Source organism: Porites lutea, chromosome 1, assembly GCF_958299795.1.
Source record: "Porites lutea chromosome 1, jaPorLute2.1, whole genome shotgun sequence".
NCBI lineage: Eukaryota > Metazoa > Cnidaria > Anthozoa > Scleractinia > Poritidae > Porites > Porites lutea.
Window position 1 is genome coordinate 33,745,163 of NC_133201.1, and position 17,848 is coordinate 33,763,010.

The 17,848-nt window shown below is 40.8% G+C and overlaps 2 pseudogenes; one reads left to right on the forward strand and one right to left on the reverse strand.

Moving 5' to 3' along the window:
• Positions 1 to 11,955, reverse strand: part of LOC140948782 (pseudouridylate synthase 7 homolog) — a 119,714-nt pseudogene extending 107,759 nt beyond the window's left edge.
• On the forward strand, positions 11,834 to 17,495 carry LOC140928305 (quinone oxidoreductase PIG3 pseudogene; annotated as a pseudogene).
• The last annotated feature ends 353 nt before the right edge of the window (positions 17,496 to 17,848 follow it).

Sequence of the window (17,848 nt, forward strand, 5' to 3'; positions counted from 1 at the left end):
TGACTATGTCCTTGTTAGATACCATGACGACATCCAAAAGGCTACGTGACGTCATAGTAACCCTAGTAGGTTTGTCTATCAACTGGCGGGCGTTTACGGAAGCACAGAAAGACCGAAGAGTGTCACCCCTAGGGTTTTTAAATAGCAGATCACAGTTTGCATCCCCAGTCAGTACGATGTCCTTGTTACTGGATAAGGCCTTCACATACACTGGCATAAGCTCATTCTCAAGACAGGAAGGCCTATGTCCGGAGGTCTGTAAACAATGCACAGCAGGATCGAACGCATTTTCTTGTTCTGGATTTGTAGCCAGAGTTGATGCAGACCTGATTCGCCGATGCCAGCCAAGTCCTTGAGGATCCTACCCTTTAAGCCATGTCTGACATAAGCACAGACCCCAGCGCCGGACTTCCCCAAGCAACCTGAATATCTGGTAACCTTCAATCTCGACACTAATGTTGGTAATAGTCGAGTTAAACCATGTCTCCGAGATCGTAAGAACGTCATATTTCTTCTCTAGCACCATTTCGCTTATCTCGTGAAAGTGTTGTCGGTTTTTAAGAGACTCGGTGTTGAGATTGGCTATTGTGAGTTGTTTATTATGATTTACACGCGCTGGTGACTTTGCGCTTACGATCGGCGTTACGCAGTTGGGCTTGATATGGCCACGCGAGACAACGTTCTTTTTCTTGAAACGTCTCCCGGTGCACACTGAAATCCATTCAAACCACATCAGGAATAGCTCAAATATTTCAAAACCCAGTCAAAAACAAGAAAGGTGCTAACGTGAAATAACTGGGTTTTGTTCTATATTAAGGTATTCAGGATTTAATAAACAGTGGTCCATGTGTTTGTAGGATTAGTTTATTGCGAAATCCCGATTATTTTATTTGATTCAAGGATCAGAAAAAGTGAACTGGGAAATATCTCAAAGGTGAGAAACTTGAAACAGTGCTCCATGTTTTTGTTGGGTTAGTTTATTGCGAAATTATTTATATCAGTTGTGTTCAAGAATGTCACACTCAAAGCCAAAGCAGCCGTTCGACACATTAGTTAGCGGACATTTATATTGTTACTTACAAATAAATAATTAAAGACGGTTTTGTTATTTAACACGCGTTCTATTACATTTGCATTGTTGGTTGAACTCATTGCCTAATTTCATGCCGCGCGGGAGCCTGGCACTACCGGATTTTCCCGGACTTTTTAAATTCCGGATTGAAAATGGCTTCCAAAATAGAAGGTAAAACAAAGGTCATTGCGTATAGTTGAAACGGTATTAAGAGCCAGATTACTCCAGAAAGTTAAGAGCGAATGCACAGAAAAATCGAGCAAAATCGGCAAATCGTGGCCACAGCTCAAAAACTAACTTACCCTCATTTTCAGTCTTTAAAAAGGTTTTAATGAGTTTATAACACTGCTGACGTTTAAATTTCAAAATGCGGCCGACTTTGGGAATTATTTGAGATTTTCGATTTCAACGGTCAGCGGGCCTAAAATTAGCCGCCGAACTCGGGAAAATAGCCCAGTGACAGAATTGAGCTGACTTTCATAACAAGCGAATATATTGGCAATCTTCCACTTAAATCTCTAAAGCAGATATCTAACAATTTCTGAACGGCACATTTTTTAGATTTAGAGTATAAAATATCGACGAACCAGCAGAATTTTGAAACGTAATTTGCATAATACTTATACCTGGTTTTTTGAAAACCGGGCTACTAAAAAATGTCAGTCTCTCGCACTGATTGTTAATTTGATGGCCCTTGTTACTTGAAAAGTAAAATCTCACCTCAAAAAGAAATTATTGAATACATGAGCTTCCATTTGATAGAATCGTCTGTCCTTAAGGTAACAAAAGTGAAGTTTTCCTCATTAATCTGGAAAATAAGGCATTTTAAGAAGCAAGTTTTAGTGTCCGTGTCACCGATTGCAAAGCCAATTCCCCAGTTCACCCCATTTTTAATTGAAGCTGGTCTCCCAAAAACAATCTAAGCGAACACTGCTCAACAAAACCAAGTTCTAAAACCAGTAGTTCAACTGCTTGCTGACTAGGAACATTATCAACAGAGTAGGTCATTGCTTGCATGCAAACAGCACAAACAAACTGCATAAGAGTGCAAAAACACATCAAACTTTACAACAACCCCACTCCCCTGGAATTTAACCAGGCTACCCCAAATGCATACCAGACGATAGCCCCGTATCTGTGCAACAACATGACACCCAGAGACACAACCCCCCCTTTATTTGAGGGAGACATTGAGCTTTGAAAGACAGGGGTAAGCCCAGGTACAAAAACTCAGCAAATCTGCACTCTAGCACAAAGCCTAGTCTTTACAACAACCCCACCCCCCTGGAATTTAACCAGGCTACCCCAAATGCATACCACATGATAGCCCTGTGTCTGTGCAACAACAGGACACCCAGCTAGACACAACCCCCTCTTTATTTGAGAGAGACATTGAGCTTTGAAAGACAGGGGTAAGCCCAGGTACAAAAACTCAGCAAATCTGCACTCTAGCACAAAGCCTAGTCTTTACAACAACCCCACCCCCCTGGAATTTAACCAGGCTACCCCAAATGCATACCACATGATAGCCCTGTGTCTGTGCAACAACAGGACACCCAGCTAGACACAACCCCCTCTTTATTTGAGAGAGACATTGAGCTTTGAAAGACAGGGGTAAGCCCAGGTACAAAAACTAAGCAAATCTGCACTCTAGCACAAAGCATAGTCTTTACAACAACTCCACCCCCGTGGAATTTAACAGGCTACCCCAAATGCATACCACATGATAGCCCTGTGTCTGTGCAGCAACATGACACCCAGCCAGACACAACCCCCTCTTTATTTGAGGGAGACATTCAACTTTGAAAGACAAGGGTAAGCCCAGGTACAAAAACTCAGCAAATTTGCACTCTAGCACAAAGCATAGTCTTTACAACAACCCCACCCCCCGGAATTTAACCAGGCTACCCCAAATGCATACCACATGATAGCCCCATGACTGATCAACAGCATGACACTTAGTTTGACGGAAGCCCCCCTCAATCTGTTGTTGGGGGCAACAGCCCGTCCCTACGGGCCAGGCTGTTGCCCCCCTCGTGCAAGTTTTCCGGAATTTGCACTGATTTCTGTCAATTCCAGGAAGTTATTTGGAGCCCATGGTTAACAGGTGAGGGTGGTTAGTCCTGAAGAGCGAGATTGTTATTTTTACACTAAAAGTATCAGGGCTTTAAGCAAATTAAGTTTTGAAAGATTGCCTGCAATGTGCTGGACTTGACTTAAGATTTCAGGCAACCCGGTTTTCAAAACTCCAGGTAGACTTATAAATACAACAATTTACCGCTAAAACCAAAATCGAATTTTCTATATGGGGGAATTCTCCAAATCACCCCAAATCACGCTTACTACCCAATGAGATATAGTACTTCAACATTGTCTGAAAGTTAGTCTGGTGTTCTTGCGAACGCTTGTAAAATAGATTGATTATTTTTAGGTTATTTTGCCCCAAACAACCGCTAATTGACCCCAGGGTCAATTGACACGTGCACGTCACCTTAGTTTTATGCATCGATCTGAGCTCGTTAAAAGTGGGAAACTAACAAGATTCTTTTACTATGTACCTGCTTTAATGAAATACACGCAGTCTTCAAAAGGAGAGGCCGTTCAATGGCTAATTTCTGTTCTTGAGATCTTGTAGATTGCAGCATGGCGTCTGCGAGTGGACCTGAGTCTAGGTCTGTTTCCCGGGGTCTGTTTTCCCGTGACTGCGAAATCAGAATAACATCAAGAAATAATTCTCCCTCGAATCTTCCTAAGTGAATCAGCTTTGCAGTGCCTTACCTGAGATAAAAAGTGGGCCGAATAGCAAAACATTTCTAGCGCAATTTGGGTCCTTTGTGGAACGCAGTGTATTGCTGAGCGAAAGGTGAGTAAACAAACGTGGGAAGGTACGTTACCTTTGATTGCGTGACCAGACAGTAAACGATAGTCTCCAGCGAAAAATAGGATTCGCAAAAAATCTTGCTGATGTATATTTAACAGTTTGTTACTGTAAATTTACACCTGGTTTGTCCAGAACTTTAAACAATGCATATCTGTCCAAGAGTATATAAAATGTTTCGAAAGATCCACCCCTAAATAACTGTGGGCTGCTCTTTTTTCCCCATCACCGATGTGCACTTCCTTCACATTGTCTTTTGCATGAGGCTTGTACGCCTTTTTAACTGTTATCGACACTTAAAACTGGCCATTTAAGGCCTGGTTTAAGAACTTGACTAACTTAAAAAACCGTCGCGAACATGGGCTATTATTGTTGGACTTTGGAAGCTTTAAGCCCAAAATGATGGTGTAATCTCGAGAAATTTGCCCGGGTCTAATTATAAGACAGGGAACGGGTACTAAGAAAGGGACGGTCTCATTTAGCAACCCGTGGACAATCTGGGTATGCTTGCCTTCTGTCGCAGGGGCAACCGTTAAGGCCAGGTACGCCGCCCCCACCGGAGAGGATTGCATGGCATCCACGATCTCAGTCGCTTTTTCCACATCATGATCTTCAATTATTATGAATTATAATGCGGGCCTTGATCGTTGCCACCTTACCGGAAGTCTAATCTTCGCACTGTTAGACCATAAGAATCTCTATTATTATTCCATAAATGCACCACTGACTTTTCCTTGCTCAGCTTCCGGTAAAACGATACCCCGAAGAAAAAATAGCTTTACAACGACTCTATCCAGGCCAGAACTCCTGATATCAACAAATATAACCCACCCCCCTAAAGAGAGCAACCTTTCCCCGAACTTTTCTCTTGACGCACCCCATCCCTTCGTTAAGAAAAAGTACGAACTCAGTTCACTGGACAAAACGCCCTTGTGAATATACCAAAGCTATAGCCGTTCATCCGACAAGCAATCTCAGTTTCAACAGGTGTGGCGACGTTTCCAGTTGCTGTAAGATTAATTCGACACCTGCAACAGACACACCTCTCTATTAAGAACAGTTCGTTTGGTCCCAGGAATGCCAAAAATCATACCTTCCCTACCTCTATAATACGGACACCTCTGTAAAGCGGACAATTGGTTCTGTGCCTTTGGTGTCCGTATTAAAGAGGTTTGACTGTATTGGCATTAACAATTTCTTGCTCAGTAGAGATTACAAGATCGTTGGCCAAGGTGGCTATTCCATATTTGTTCCTACAACGTTTTACATAGCTGGCCCAAAATCCGTGTTTTTAGTTGAATTTCGACGACGCGTATCTTACTGATTTCACTCCAGGAGAGTAGAGTGAGCTTAATACCCAACGGCAAGAGCTTTCCACAAACGTCACACGCCTCTCGCCTTTCCTCGCAGGAGGCGTCTTTCACGCGCGCTGGCGTATGTCGCTAGCTCGATACTAATCCTTTCAGGGAAAAGGAACTACTCGTTGCCTAGTTTGAATTTTTTGGATAGCATATTTTCAAATGGTGCTTGCTCTTTGCACAAATTCATGTCCACCGCACGCAGTTGAAAAATACAGAAAATAAAGAGGTCTTTTGTTTTACGTCATCTGTGTCCGCGAACACGAAGTAAAAGCAAAAATATTTTGTACTTTGGTATTAACAGAGCACGGGAAATACTAGTTTCTATACACGTGTACCTAGTAGTCTCTTCAAAACTTTTCATTGGATCAATATTTTCGAGTTCACGCTTTTTAAAAATATTTCAGTCATGTGGTTAAAATCTCTAAACTGGCATTAAAACAAATTCTGACTTTTATCCGGATATGCGCATGATATCATGCAAGAACAATTATTTATGTATACATGTATGTACTATAAGAAAGCCTAACATACCCGCTATGTCACCTTTGGCTTTTTTTTATGTAGGTCGGCCTATTTGTGTTTTTTAAATAATCAGCTTAATGTCTGAATGGCTAAGCTCTTACAGTAACCGCATCTTGGATTATCAGTGAAAGCATGCACGATCTTTTAGTAGTAAAACTTAAAATTACTAGAAGAATCACTGAAAATAATAATAGACAACGTCACAAATACCTTAATACGTTTAGAGGCCATGGAGTTCCACTCATAGCTCTGATAGGCATGAACATACATGAGTCTTGTGTTCCTGGAGATACTCTGCAAAGCATTGACCAGTCCTGATGGGCCATGTCTAACCAAACCCTGTAAGAGATCACTCTCTATACACTTCCCTCTGGGGATCTTTGTCAGAGTTTCTTTGGCATTCTTAGTGTCCTTCCAATGCTGACGAGCTGTTCTTAAGTCATCTGGTTCCCCATCGCGTGGATTTAGAAGAAGATCAATCGCTTCTGACCATTTGCTTAGAAGCAATGCAAGACCTGGAAGTGTTGCATTAAAAACATGTATGGTTACAGTGGTGGACCCAGGGGAGGGCCCCCCCCCACCCTTACTTTTGGACCAAACTGCTCCCCCCTTATCTAAAGGTCTGGATCCGGCACTGGGTTAGAAAGTGAAGTAAGCTCCTCCCTCAAAACAGGAGAACTATTGATAGAAATGTGATGGTGAATAATAATACTATTTTAAGCCTGGTGAATAGATGAGGAAGATGTTATTCAGTCGATGACACAGGCAGTTTGGAAGAAAACATCCGAGTACGCCCAACAGGAGTCAAACCTGCAAGTAGGACCTTCTGGTTACTAGTCCCGATGCTCTACCACTGAGCCACAGAAGAATGAGCTAAGGTCACTAAACTAGGTTCATGTGACAAACATCCTACATACAGCTAGGACTAGAATATCAGTGATTTGTTACAAATAGTTATGGTGAGTCCTGGGACTCATCTTCTAAAAAATCATAAGTCCCTGTTAAAAAAAATGAATCTGAAATTAAAATATGTAACCAAACGGTTACAGTGAAACCTGTATTAAGCGGACACCCTCGGGGAATGCTGTAGTGTCCGCTTAATACAGGGTGTCCGCCTAATATAGGTTTCGATATATAATGTAAAATGAGGTGTCAAATGCCATTCAAATGAACAGTGGAAGCGTTTATAATACTCCCAGAGACTTTGACGGTAGACGTTTGCATTAATTTCTTAATCAAAGTGAACCAATTGATCATAGTACCATAAACATGAATTACAACTCAAATTTGAAGAAATTAGATGAGTGAAACAAGCTCTATACAAACAAAACGAAATAGAAAACAATCATGTACTGTGAAACTAATCAAATAAGTTCGTCAAGTCACGTTTTTTAATGTAAAAATCGAAAAATTTGTGGGTGGCAATTCGAGGCAATCTTTCGCATTTCCGGTGTCTGGCATGTTGGGTGGTGGAATTTAATTACAAGTGTCCGTTTAATACAGGTTGGCAACAATAGAAATGACCATTTCAGGTACTTTTAGGTGTCCGCGTCCGCTTAATAGAGGTGTCCGCTTAGTAAAGGTTTCATTTGAGGTAAATAAGGGAAATAAATTTGGGGACTTCGGCTACTGTCCGCTTAATAGAGGGTGTCTGCTTAATACAGTGTCCACTTAATACAGGTTTCACTGTAATCTGAAGACAGACTCCAAAACTCTTTATTTACAGTATACTGAAATTAGAATATAGTCCTTCTATTTTAAAGCACAACAAAGGCTAAGAGAAATATGCATCATTAAACAACAACCATAATTACAGGCCGGATATTTGTACAAATATACATTTTCAGATCAATTGATCAATCTTTACATCCTACGGGATGCATGCCATAAATTGTTTTCTGCCTTTTGGGATTTTCATGTGTCAGGGACGCAAGACGTAGAGGTAACAATATCAGTGGAATATCGCTATGACTGAGCTCTGAGTCAGTGACACAGGCTACTTGAAAGAAAAAAATCCAAGTACCCCCTGTGATCTTCTGGTTTACTAGTCCAGATGTTGTACCAAAAAGGTACAGGAGACTCGTAAGAGCTACTTGTAAGGCCACTAAACTAGGTTCATGTAACAAACACCCTGCTTATGTTCAATGATGGGAATGTGATGGCATCCAGACTAGTAACCAAATGATGGGAATGTGATGGCATCCCGACTAGTAACCAAATGATGGGAATGTGATGGCATCCCGACTAGTAACCAGAAGGTCACAGGTTCGATTCCTAATGGAACAACTCTGTCACTATTTCTACCAAACCGCCTGTGGCATGTGTTACTGACTGAATAACATTGTTCTCAGGAGCACTATTGTGCCACAGTCACTTGGGAACAGATTCAATGCAATGTGGCATGAGGGCACAAACAGAACCCATTTTGAGGGGATTATTTTATAAGTATTACAACTTGTTCTCTCAAGGTCATTTTATTGTTTCAAGGTCATGTGACAGTGTGCAAGTGCACAGGGCAAAGTATCGCTGGTTTCCAAATGAAGTCATGGCAGCCATGTTGGTGGTCATGAACAAACTTAAATCCATTAACTTTTCATGCAAATTATTTGTAAAAAAATAGTTTCATTGACCACCAACAAGACTATCCAGTTGCCACGTGGCTACAAGGTTACAAACAAGGTGACAAACCAACTGAAGAATAAGAAAATATACTCATGCTTCTTCCCCAAATAACTAAGGCTTTTTAGCCTTCTTTCTCACCCAGGGTGGGGGAAGGGGAGGGGGGGGGTGGTTAATGACATGATAATGTGGGTTAGGGTACAAGGTGCTTGTTGTCTCAAATAGAATTTGCATACATTACAGACATCTCACATATAGGTATCAATGAGGTTGTTCCTTGTGGCTGTGTGAAAGGAAATTTAAAAAAAGCAGAAGAAAAAAAAAAACAACAAAACATGGTAGTTACCTATTTTATGTGTTGGAACTGACGTGGTTCCAAACCGTTGCAGACCAAAGTAGTTGATAAAACCATTGACCTTTAATGACTCCAAACTCTCCTCAATTGTACTATGATCTCCAGTAACATTGCGAAGTGTGACAATAAACTGATTTCCTGACAGAGAACCAAGTTTTAGAGGCTCTTTACAATATCTAAAGTTCCCAACACACAAATTCCTTAGGGTGCTGTTAAGATTCTGTAACTGTTCAGCCCTGACCCTGTAGACAGAGACCCACTGAGTGGTGATAGCCCTACTATCTTTTGTTCCAGCATAACCAAACATGCCTGGTTTGATCTTCAGGAGTTTGCTCAACAGGTTGATGGCATCCATAGTGTCTTTGTTTCCCTTATAAAGGACAAACCAACAATAATTCTCAAGCTCTGATGGCCACCTTGTGCCTCTTCGATTGCCAGTAGTAGTGTCTTGTTTATGGAAAAGTCTCACCGCATTTTGGCTACCAACATCAACTGTGTCACTGTCTAGAATAGACAAAAGAATTATTATGATAAGTGTTGATTCTAAAACTGTAACTCAAGGAAATATTATCGTTGCTTGCTGTGACTATAGGCTGGAAAAATGTATACATGTATGTTAAATATAAAGATGAATGACTTAATAAAATAAAGTGAACTACAGGAATTCTTTAATGTTAAGACCAAATCAAAGTACGTTATAATCATTGTATACCAGCTGGTGCTTTCAATAAAAATTGACGTAGCCAGCAACTTTGAATAGAGTAACCGACTGTATCAACAACGGGCCATTAGTCCCCTTTTTCTAGGGGGGAGGGGGGGTGTCTGGGGAGTCATGTGCTACCCCAGAAAATTTGAAATTTCAAAGCCCTACAATGCGATCTTCAGCTTTCCGGGGGCTAAACTGAGGACAAAAGACCGTGTTTTTCATTCAAGAAAATGTAGCTTTGATAATTCAACTTTTGATTTATCAGTCACAATCAATTCCTATAATGTACAAGCAATGAACAAATGATGAAAACTAAATTACATACTTTTGCACATTAACAAATTCTGCGTAAACCTTTAAAGAAACTTCTAAAAAATTGACTAAAATATAGCGTTCAAATGACTACAGCATAACGTAAAAGCAGTGGACTTTCATGAAAGAACATCATAATAGCTCTCTAGGACTACATGTAATACCTGAGCAAAAATTGATTATCATTTTTCTCATCACCAGCAGCATGCAGTTTAAATATACTAACCAATAACAAACTGATTTTTGTTAGGGTATTTCACTAAAATACTAACAAAGGAACCCTGGCTTAATTCTAAACCCTCAGTTTTTTAATGCCCCATAATTTCAATCAAAACCTTCTTCCCTTTCCTTGTCATACACTGTCCCAGATTTTTCAAACCCTCCAGAAATAGGGCTAATTTCTTTTTCCCAGAGAGGTTAAAAAAACTCAGGATTCAACGGGACTAATTTTCCCCACCATTTTCCTACCCATTTTTTGTACACGATTATGGAAGTTACACATCTGAATATAGAAAAGGTACTTCGATGAATATTATTACGAGGAGAAGGAAAATGAATGGGCATATAGAAAACATAATTAGCAGAGCATGAAAAACAGTGTACAATTGAGAAAGGTCAACTTGCTGCACTTTTCAAAAAAACGCATGAACTCTGCATTTCAAAAGCCGCCTTCACAATTTCGTTTTTTGCTGCTCTCAGTCATAATTACGATCACAAGCAATGAACCTTGAAATACAGAAACACACAAAACGGATCGAAATCCACCCATCACAAATCAATTTTGAACCCATTGAAGCAAACTTCTAATTCCTAAGGGGTTCACTTAGATGATTGACAGCAGCGAAGAACACAAAAATCAGCTGGCTTTTGAACTTCAGAATTCACATGTTTTTGGAAAGCGCAGTTAAGTGTAGAAAGGAAAGCTGGGGACATGTTAGTGAAAAGCAACCTTGTCTTCATGGCCTCTCCTAGCTCTGCCGCTCCTTGCTCACTCTGAGAGGGAAAGAGATGACCCTGGGAGGGGGACAAGATTGATCAAAAAGGCTGTTGTAGTTCAATTTTGTCGTTGGTTTAATTTTTTTTCTTTATTTCAACCTGATTAACATACACCACCATACTCCAAAATAAAGCAAAATAAAATTTTCACCAAGGATAAAATTGAACCATGACAAAGGTTACCTCACTCTTACCAACCTCACCCTCACCCCCATCCCACCCTTCTCTCTGAGGGAAAAAAAAAAAGAAAAAAAATCAGTGAGAAGGAAAGAAAAGAAAATGTATATATTATTGTATATAGATACCTAAAGCTGAGAAGTTTTCCCTGATTGCACGATGAACCAATCTCCTGTGATCTTTGTCATCATCAGGTGATAATGTCACTGACATTTTCTTTTCCTCATCATCGGCAACCGTCTTGATTTTGTCTTTATCCTCTTCGCTCAAAATATCAAGATCAAATTCTTTGCTCTTCTCATTTTGAGGAACCGACCCATCTGTCAAACGCACAAGATTCCCTTTAAGATCTCGCTCGCTCACAATAAAATCAGCGTATCTTTGCTTGAGAACACCATGGAAGCCCGGAAACTGCTGACAAATTCTAGAATTCCAACGTCCTTTTCAGATACACTCACATATTTCAAACTCCCAGGTTTTGTTTTAGCAGAAACCTGACTTGGTTTCTTCTCGTCCCCATTGAAGATTTCCTCTGTTTTGTTAAGTTTATCATTTTGCACGTGTTCACTGACGTGTTGAACAGGCCAAGTCAACCATGCACTTTTTTCGGGATTTAATTTTTCTCTGCTTTCACATTGAGTCTGCTTAGTCTTCAATTCCTCATTCGCACTTTGATTCACTGTACTAGTTGACTCCAGGGATATTCTTGGACGTTTTGATTCAGGTTCAAAATTCACCCCTTGTTCATCCGCCATCTTGAAAGTGCGCCCGCAATCGATCTCACAGTCGATAATCGATAAATAGTCGATAAGTTGTCAAATTCTAAGTCCCAGTCTCCTTTCGGCTACACGCTGGCTTCACTCCCAAGGTGCCCTCTCTAGTTTCGTCTCGTTTATTTTTAAGATCATGTCCGCCTCTGAGAATTCCACAATGAAAGCAGTTCTTTATAAGCCTGGAGGTGTGGAAAACTTATATACGGGTACAGTGGCGAAGCCTTCAGCAGAGAAAACTCAAGTATTAATCCGCGTTCGCTACTCAGTAATTAACCGAGCTGACACATTGCAGCGTCAAGGTCTCTACCCCCCTTTGCCAGGGGAATCTGAAATCTTAGGATTGGAAGTCTCTGGTTTGATAGAGGAGGTGGGCGATGAATGTGTTGGAAAATGGAAGTAAGTTCTTATGTAAAGCAGCTGGGAGATTAAACAAAACCAATCACCGGAATGATCAGAAAGCTTGTTGCTATATTTAGGCTACTCTTCAAAATACCCGCGGGAAATAAACTTGGGCGTCACAAAACTGGAACAAATTTAAGCGGCTAACGACAATTTTTGACCTATTAAGATAATACTATTTCACTAGTTCACTTGATTTCTCGCAATGGAAGACGTTGTCAAAAATAATACCATCCTAGTCAGACTGTCCAAATGAGAGGTAGATTGGACGTACTAGTGTTACCCATTGTAATCCCGGGAATGTAATGTTTGCATAATTGTCATTAGATAATTGGGTTGGAATCTAGGAGTCATATCATAAATAGCTGGCATGTGAGCGTCTGGGTAAGTGTATTCCGTGTGGAACTGCACTCCAACTGCCGACAATAAACAGTCGATCACAGGTCTACATTCACCTTGACAATCATATGTCCACCCCCTGACAAATCAAGTCTGGTGAGAGCCTAGATCTCCTGGGATCCACCTCAATCGACTCTCGATATGGCTACGCATATCGAGTTCCTTTTTTTAGTATCTAATTGCACTGAAATGACTACAGTGTAGTTTGTATCAGTATGATCCAGTGTGGAGAAGCATTGATGCATAAATGTGCGGTGATGCGGTGAAAGCACCGTAACAATAGAGAAAACGGGTGACTTTTGTCTAACTCTGGCTGAAATGTGATGAAGCAGATTATTATAGTTGAAGGGTTCAACCAGTAATCATTTTCACAAATAAAGGGAAGTAAAAGAGAAAGAAAATAAGTTGCAGATTTCAACACTGAATCGGGTCTTTTGCGCTACCGAGTAACTGTTGCAGTTTGAAAAACTGGGCATTAGTAAAATTTCGAGATCGGAGCACAGATCTTATTCCAGAATAAGGATTAAATATAAAGATGATGAAGAAGTTATATAAAGGAGATGTCTTAACTACATGTTTAGTCGCTTTTTTCGCTGAATTTCTAGCAGAATCAGTTGCAGACATGTTGCGTTCCAAAACTTACCGCCGGTATGAGTCCGCCATTGTCTTTGTTTAAAATTCTTCCACTGAGAAAAAAATGCTGCACTGTTATTTCACATCGTGACTGCAAACAGTCTTTTATTTTTCTTCTTTTTTAATTCGCAAAATTTTACTTTTCCCTCACCGTGCGTGGCTCTGAGGTAAGAAGGCCACCCGCATTATTTCACTAAGAAATTTCACGTCTGTCTAGGATCACCCACCCTAATAATTAATTGTGCACGCAAGGGCCAGGCCGTGTTCTTTTTCAGTTCATTATTACTTCTTTCATTGTGTTGATTTCATTTTCACACTCCAGTGATAAATATAATTATGAGCAAAACCCTTATTCCTTTTATTTTTATTTTCGCCATTGTCTAATTTACCTGAGAAGCAAGACAAGGCCATGCCTTAATTGGCTTCTTGGCTCGCTGATAACAAAACGAGCTGTAGCAGGTGTAAAGCAAACATAACCACACCGGTGATGGCTACGAGCGTATGGCAAAAAAATCACTAGGCTCATAATTCCTGGTGTGCCTTAACCTGCGATCGGGCGTCCTTTTGTCGGGGATAGCGCGAAAGTCGGCGGACGGGTAAAGGGGAAAAAGAACGCCCCTTTTTGCCTCGCCTAAGGACCGCCTGATCGTAGGTTGGGTCTGCAAGTATTTGCTAAAAACGGAAAAAACCGGGCCTGGATGTGCGTGAACGGAGAAGTAATATTTAAGGGTTTCTCAGTTATCATTTCCGAGCCACCTCAAGCGAGAAGTTTACTCTAAAACGGCCTCACACTTCAGTTCTCGTATATCTCTCTGTAATCGCTTCTATCGTCTAAACGCGACGCGACTTTACGACGGAGACGGCACCGACAACGTCAAAAAGCGATAGGTTTGTTGAGCAAAAACAACAATTTTGAACGTGCATCACTCTTTTTTCTATATTTCTGGCTGTCACTGCACGACTACGACGTGAAAATGCCTAATTTTACGTTTCATGGAGTACACGTAAACAAGCGACGAAGAATTTGCGTTTCACCTTCCAAACTTAAAGGAGGTCCCAAAGAAATCAACTTCAGGGAAATTCCCAACATTTGACATTTTCAGCGAACTGGAATAAAGGCGACAAATTGAGAAAAAACGCGAATTCACCATTTTTAAAGTGATGTTCTCGCTGCGGTCGCCGTCGTCGATGCAAAAACTCCCTATTAGCGAGCTTAAAAACGACGGCGATGGCTACACGAAAACGTCATCACTTAAAAAGTGAAATCACGCTGCTTCAAACTTTATCGCGCTTATTCCATCTCGTTCAGTTCGTCGAATGCTGGCGGCAAAATTTCTTGAGTTGAACTCTAAAAGACTGTATCGAAGTTCAGGAAAAGAAAAAGAAAGGCGGTTTCTTGTGTTCAAGTCCTCCACAAAACGTTGAATTGGGCAGTTTCACGTTGCAGTCGTGCGGTGACGGCAAAAGGAATTATGTACAAACTGGGAAGAACGTATCTCTCCCTCGGTGTGACGCTTAAGTTAAGCCGGCTGCTCGGTGCAGTTGGAAACTTACTCCCTTCTGGCCTCATAGCGCAGTCGGCAAGGAACTTATAATCCGGACGTCGTTTGCCTCGCCTGTTCTCTAAATCCCTTTCAGGGTAGGGCTAAGGCTTGGTTGCGCCTATGGTCATATGGGTTTTACTCTATCTTCAGCTTTCTTTTAACTTGAGAGGTTTAATTCTAACATAAGGGTCTAAGGGAAAGTTAAGTCAATGGCAGGTGATACGGAATTGATCAACGATGCCTTTCTCGGTTATCTATAGACCCGACTACAGGTGTGGTGTCGGAGTTGTACTCTTCCCTTAACCTTTTAAACCCTAAGAGTGATCAGCATCAAATTTCTCCTTGTAATATCAATGCTTGGTAAAACAGATTGGTCATGAGAATTACGGACATGATCACACAAGGTGAATTTGCTTGATATTTTATCAACTTCTCCCCACTACTTCTGTAGGAAATGATCAGGGGTAACAAATGAGAATTCAGATTTTGATCTCAGGGTTTAAAGGGTTAAGTTTCCCTCACAATCCCCTAGCCAGGCCAAACCAAGTGAATTTGTTCCGGTCTCATCCTAAGCATTGCGCGCAGGTCTTTCTTCGCATTTAACCAGCAACCATGAAAGAGAGAAACAGTAACAACGATAGTTATAGTTCGCGAAGTTTTACAGACTTTTCGTCACCATTCAAATGCCAGAAAAATCTCTCGCGACTTTTCGTTTCTGACATATCACTCTCAAACCTTTAAAAATTTTGAGGCCCTCTTTGTGTTGTTGGTTTATCGCTCCTTTTGTTCTTCGTCAAAAGTTGAAAAAACGAGGGATGCTCTATTGCCCGCTCAGAAAGCATGACCCCGCGACTACAATTATAGTCATTCACTCTATTAACTGAACATAGCCCTTCTTTCCTTAGCTTCACAAAGTAATTTTAGGCACTGTTACGATCTTTTTTGTAGGAAAGGTGACCAAGTTATGGCCTTATTAGGAGGTAAGGAATGCTGACAGTTTAAAACACACAATCATTATACGTTTCTGGGAAACTACCCACCTACCCCTCCCCCAAGCCAACATGAACACTTACTTCTCACTAAGGGCAAAATGTTAGCTTTGGGAAGGGGTAGGTCGGCGGTTTCCCAGAACGTATAATGATCCAAAATACACACAGTACATGCAAACAGCTTTACTTTAAAGGATCCAAAAACTGACAAAACAAAATTGTGTATGTTTGACTCTGATTTTTACAATTAAATACTTATTGTCAACAGGTGAAAGATAAAATTTGAAAACGTACTGTACGTTTAATTTCAGTTCACTCACTAAATCAAAAACAAAGAACAAAATAAAACTATTGCGCCCTTCAAACACTGACCTGGCTCATGGTGATACTACGTTTACTCTTCCTATGATAATCATGCAATGATTTATTGGACATCTAAATTTGTTATGTAAAGTCCATTTTCATTCTTCTAGCAACAGATTTACAGAATCAGCAGTAACCTGTTCTAAATAAAACAAGGACGAGACCAAATCAACCCCTTTACCCGCGAAATGATAAAAACTTTAATCCGATCACATCCGATCCAGTTATTAGTTACTAATAAGGAGGACGTAGGATATAGACGGCAGTAAAAACGTCATTTATATTAAGTGCATTTGCATTCTTTAAAAATTTACGGCCGTTACTGTAACTGACTCAATTAGTGAGATGAAGGCAAGTTTTCCTTGAGTTGAATTTAGATAGCACGTCAAAGGTTAAAAAGAGAGAGGAGAAAAATGTCGTCGAAGGTTTAGGTCCTCTAAAAAATGTCAAATTCATAGACGCTCGACGTTTCAGTCGTGCAGTCACAACGATGAAATGTACAAAAAAGCGAGATGCACGTGCAGAGTCGTTTTTTTGACGACCCCGTTACCGTCGCCGTCGTTGTAGCCAGCGCCACAGACAAAACTAAGCCTCTGGTTAAGTTCGTCTGCGAATCAGCGCGGAAATCCTTGTTCTGGGTCCCACCTCTTTAACAGGATTTGAGTAGCGCCATGATTGGTCTGTTAAAAAGGCCATTATTGATCTGCCAATCGAGATGAAAGAAAATTCGACACGCGCTTCCGGTAATTAGTTGAGTCCGTCGGGGGCCCAGAACAAGGAAATCGGTGCTGCTTCTAGTCTCCTTCGCAGCCGTTATTAGGGTCGTCACGCAACGCTCCTCCCGACTAGTTAGTGGGGAGGAGCGTTGCGTGACGACCCTAATAACGGCTGCGAAGGAGACTATGCTGCCTCGTACTAACCAAGGTTAAATTATGTCTCCAACACAGGCTACCGTCGTTGTTGCTTTTAAGAAACTCCCTACGTATTGTGAACGGCCTATCTAAACTACCTTTTAATTTTTTTTTTTTGTTATTGTTTTTAAAGGTGGAGGTTATGCTGAGTATGTGGCTGTTGATGAAGCACTTGTAATGCCTGTCCCGGACTCTTACAAACTCTCGGATGCTGCAGCCATCCCTGAAGTTCGGTTAACAGCATATCAACTATTGCATTTTCTTGGCAAAGTTAAAAGTGGTGAAGTAGTATTAATCCATGCCGGGGGCAGTGGTGTTGGTACTGCTCTGGTACAGCTGTCAAGGTTAGCTGGAGCAAGGCCTTTTGTTACTGCAGGATCAGAGGAAAAGATTAAAATGGCTGAGTCACTAGGAGCTGAAGGAGGCTTTAACTACAAAACAGGAAATTTCTCAAGTTGGGTGGAAAATGTTACAAATGGTACTTGATGTTGTAAACTTATAATGGTAATAGGACTGAGTGGAGTCCAATTCGGTCTTTTATCATACGAGTGATTAACAAAATCGCACGACCGCATAGGAGGAGTCCGATTTGTTTAATCATGAGTACGAGCTAGTATGATTCCAGACTGAATTAGACGACACGAAGTTCTGTTACCAATTAATCATAAGTGATAACTATAACAAAATTTGTTATATTTTAGGCTTTTTTTGTAAAGGTAATCACATGATTTCGAGTGCAATTTGGAATAAATAAGCACGAGTAAATTTTTCAAAGACCAACAAAAGTGCACGAGCCTGTAGGGCGAGTGCACTTTGTGGTCTTTGAAAAATTTACAAGT